The 5,121-nt window shown below is 27.9% G+C and overlaps 1 pseudogene; it reads left to right on the forward strand.

Moving 5' to 3' along the window:
• Positions 1-556: 556 nt before the first annotated feature.
• Positions 557-4,817, forward strand: LOC18035455 (annotated as a pseudogene).
• Positions 4,818-5,121: the final 304 nt, after the last annotated feature.

Raw genomic sequence — 5,121 nt, forward strand, 5'->3', positions numbered from 1 at the left:
CTTTGGTTGACGAAAGAAGTCTGTCATACATGCTTGTATCTTTTACAACTAACGTGTCGTATACTAACATGACCACGAACTGACATGACGGTTGATCTTCTAGAAATCAGTTTAAAGCTCATACTTTAACAAATGAGTTGCCTATAAATTAAAAGTGGGTTATTTAAGAGAATAAAATTATAAATGGGAGTGCTAAAAGGTCCCCTCCGAGTTAAATTTTTAAATAATTTGACACTTACTAGCTTTGATGAATGTGAATGGGTTCAAATTAGGGATGGCAATAAGACATATCTCGATTTCATTCTCCTTACTCCTAATCCGGATTCATGACAAAAATGAAGATCCACTCTTAGCCCAAAGTTCTTTTTATTTTTAGAACTTTCTAATTCAAAAAGTTTTTACTTGTCACTTGCGGAGGGAACTAGAATTTTGGTTCTTATAGTAAAATACTAAAACTAATAGGTAACAAACAACTGAACCAACCCCAAGTACTTGTCTTCTCCTAAGTTTCAAATGTCAATACTAAATTCGTTTTATTTAACATAATCATAATCATATGTTTTTCATAGCAACGATGCACGGATGGCCAAATGTATTCACCAAGACGATGGGAGAGATGCTCATGCAACAATCAGAAGAAAATTTGTCATTGGTCACTATACGCCGTACCATCGTAGGCAGGGGCGAAGTCCAAAAAACTTTTTTTGGTGGGCTAAATTTTTTCCAAGTCCAAATATTATCACAATTAAGAGTATAAAACTTAATGAAAAATTCATTAATATATAAGAAAATAAATTGAATCCCAAAAGTAATTCAATTACAATTAAAAACTACTTAAACTATGTCTTACGATACTTTCAAGAATTAAATTTATCTATTATCGAATTTGAATCGATAGCTTCTACAATTTTCTTTTATTGTAGATAACCATACAATTTGATATAAACTTCTTCTCCATCTTATTTTGAAGTGGTGCCTTGATAACCAACTAAACTATGCCATTTGATTTAGCTCCTGGATTTCTTCTTTTCTTTCATGGAAATAACTATCTCTAATCTATGATCTATCAATAATCAATTCAATGATTTGACCTAACAATAATTTAATGTTACGCAATGAAATTAAAACAAGAACTAACTAAAGTCTTTATTGCCTTACAATTAATAAATATATTGTAAATGATTAAATAAAAATAAATTTATTATATATTCTTACCAACAGAAGATGAATAACTGAAGAAGAAGTTGAGCACGTCAACACCAAGAACCCAAGGAACAAAGAGAGTAGGTTATGAAAGAATAAAATAAACACTGACTTTTTTCATTTATTTATATGAACGAAAAAATTATAAATTAATAGAATGATAAAGTTGTACATAAAAGTATAAAGTATTGATAATTTTTTAAACTTTGCACAATGGAATTTTTGTAAATTTTTTAAAATTTTGGACGGGCTACAGTCCATCCCAGCCCACAAGTAACTCCGCCCTTGATCATAGGCGGCACTTACAAAGAGCCATTTCCCGGTTGGGTTGAATATATGACGTAAGTCATAAAAGTCTGCTTTAATTTTCTTAGATGAAGAAAAAAAATTAGCTTATCCGTCTAAATAGAGAAAATTTTAGTTTTTTGCTTCATCGGTGGACAATTGGTCATAATATTTTTTTTCATCTTTAATATACTTTTGAGTTTCTAATAAAAAGTTTCCTCCCACTCAAATCAATAAATACCACTTATCCTTACTGTTTTCATAATATTCAAAAACTCCGTAGTAGAAAAGTTTAAGGGAAAAGAGGGATAAATGGGTCATTTAACTTATTTTTATCTTGAAAATATAAAATTATTATTATTATAAAAATATTTTATCTTGAAAATGCAAATAATAATTATTATAAAAATATTTAAAAATAACAAAATTATAAGAAAATATCTTATTATTAATTTTTTTATTCACACTGAAACCTATATTCCTTATTTTTAGTACTTAAATATTTTTTTAATTTAATTTATATGATTTATTTACTTTATATTCAATATAAATAAAGGTGTATATAAAAATAAGAGTAATACTATAAAATTATGGTCATACGGGATTATTGGGCATTATGAAAATAAGGAGTAAATGTTATATATTCATTTTAGTAGAGGAAAAACTAACAATCTTCTTATAAAAAATTTAAAAAAAAAAACAAAATTATGCATATGACATTACAATTCAAATTAGAAACTAGACTATGTAAATAATGAAATTATATAATTGATCGGGTGTAATAATTTTATTCCAATTGTTTAGAAAATAAATTCTTTAATTTCTTTGACTATTCAATTTCTTTACACAGAAACACCAACGTCCTTTTGGCTCGATCTGCTCAAGGAATATTACCTTGCTTGGTCGGAGACACTAATACTATTATGGATGTGGTAAATTCAATGAATTATGGCTCGTTAGACTACGGTCTTAAACAATTTAAAAAAAGAGAAAATTCAAGAATTAATTATATATACAGATACCGGTTGATATGGTGGTGAATGCTATGATTGTTGCCATGGTGGCTCATGCGAAACAACGTTCTGATGTTAATATTTATCAAGAGGGATCATCTTTAAGAAATCCTGTGACACCGGGGAGTATTCTAGATTACAACTTCGATTATTTCCAGAAGAAACCATGGATTAATAAGCATGGAAAGCCCGTGAAGGCTAGCAAGGTTATATTCTTAAGCAACGTCGCCAGCTTTAACAGATACATACAAATACGCTACTTATTACCGCTCAAGGTTTGTTCTGAACCTCAATATATAGGCAAAGCTTACGTTACATTAGCTGTATGTTACAGTTAAAAAATTTTAAACCCTTAGAAAAAATAATTATTATTAAAAAGGTCAATAATTTTTATAGTTTTACTTTACACCCCCAAGCTGCAGTCAGGTAATAGAACCGTTAGTCTTTTAATTTTTTTTAAGTTCTCCATTTATATTTATAGCAAATTTAGTACTAAATTATTGAATTTTTTTTCTATTTTATTTAATTGAATCTCTAACTTGTTTAATCTTATATCTATAGAGTATTTATTGATTATATTAATGGTCTCTTATTTCAATATATCATGATAATCAATATTGAAGCCTTTTATGAATTGTTTAATTTTATTAAATTCTTTACTTAGTTGATCTCTTAACTTATTAATTTATTTTATATTTCCTTCATTGAAATTATTAATTTCTAATATTTTGTTTACCCTTTCTATATCATTTATAGATTAATTTGAGCTTTCTAATTTATTTAATAAATACAGTGACATTTAATTTAATTGATTATTTCTCCACATGTTTGAATCATTGATTAGATCAAATTGTTGAAATCTTTCGTTAAAATTTTTGGTAATTTATTCACTGTAACATCTTTTTAATAATTCATTAGATTTATAAGATATATATCACATATAATATCTCTTATAATTCAAGATATTAAATTTAAATTAAAAAATCTATGTGACATCACTGATAGTATGTATTTAGGATGAAAAATAGATTGAATGTGTGTGTGTGTCTGTGTTTGTTAGAAGAAAAACCTAATCTATGTCTCAAGAGAGAAAATAAATTATAAATGTAGGTACAAAAATTTATTCAGAATTTGTGATTTTTATGAATATAATAATAATAATAATAATAATAATTTAAATCTTTATAAAAATATAGTAAAAACTTTATAAAGTTTTAAAAATAATTATAGAAGAGATGGATGAGAAAATCATTAATTATAAAAAATTAATGAGGATTTATTTGAAAAAAATAAGTAAATATATGATTAGAAATGAAATTTTCTATAAATAACAATTACACATGCACTTCGTTTTAGGTTAAAATTATTTTTATCCATTAGATTTAAGAAATATCAAAATCAATGATCTATATTTATTGGTTGTTTGTTACATTATTTGTAAGGTAAGCTTTGCCGAATAATATATACATTACAGAAGATTTATCGGCACAATTGTCTACTATATAGGTAGCACTTGAATACGTGGCATAATTCAGAAACTCCTTGGGAATGGTGTTGAAAAATAATAATATTTTTCTAATATAACGTTAAATGCAATGAAATTTGACATGTAATGCGTGAAATGTTTAGAATGTTTAAAAATATTATTATAATAATCTTAGTTCAACTTCGACGTGGTGTCAACTGCAGGTATTAGAAGTGGCAAATAAAGTATTTCACCAATACTTTCAGGGCGTGTACAATGTTCTGAGTAGGCAGGTTAAGCTGGCGATGCCATTGGCAGAATTTTACGGAGCATACCTATGCTACAATGCCATGTACGTTAGAAATTTACAAACATGATGAATCTTCTAATTGAATTTATAATAAATTCTCTTTTGGCCAAACTTTTACCAATATAACTAACTTTTTTCTTCCATATTTGTATACAGCATTGATGACAAGAACACACAGAAATTGAGGATGATGGCAGTAAGAGACAGTCAGACTGAGACTGATTGATTCTTCTTCAATCCAGATTCCATTGACTGGGGAGATTATTACTTCATGAATAGCCATATTCCTCGTCTAGAAAAATTAATGCAGCCAAAAAGGTAATCTCCGACAACAAAAGCTTTTAGAAATACACATATGCCCTCAGACAGAATCATCACTGGGAGAGTTGTTCCTTTGACATTCATCGAAACTAGTCGCATGGGAAATACACATTTTCCACTTAGTCGCCAGGAGAAGAAATATTTTCAAGGACAACCGCTGTTGAAAATGACATTAAATGTCCTCAAGAATAAGATTGGAGCAACACCTGTTTATCTTTAGAAACCAACGTATGCTCTTTAACGCGTATTTATATACTTTAGAGGAAAGAATAATAACACTCCTAAGGTTTGGTAAAATAGTAATAAAGACCCTATTATAAAAATTACTACATAGATTTCTTTTAAGACAATTATGTCCTTTTAACTACTGTGACCCAGTTATACTTTTGTTCAAAGGCGTCTACGCGTCACTTTTAAAAGCAAGAGAGTCTCCATAACCATTTTGCTAAACTATAGGAGTGTACGAGAGTGCGTACCATAATAAAAATGATTAAAGTATTTTAATAAATTCTTGAGTGGCATGA

Source organism: Citrus clementina, unplaced genomic scaffold (genome assembly GCF_000493195.1).
Source record: "Citrus clementina cultivar Clemenules unplaced genomic scaffold, Citrus_clementina_v1.0 scaffold_8, whole genome shotgun sequence".
In the NCBI taxonomy this organism is placed as follows: Eukaryota; Viridiplantae; Streptophyta; class Magnoliopsida; order Sapindales; family Rutaceae; genus Citrus; species Citrus x clementina.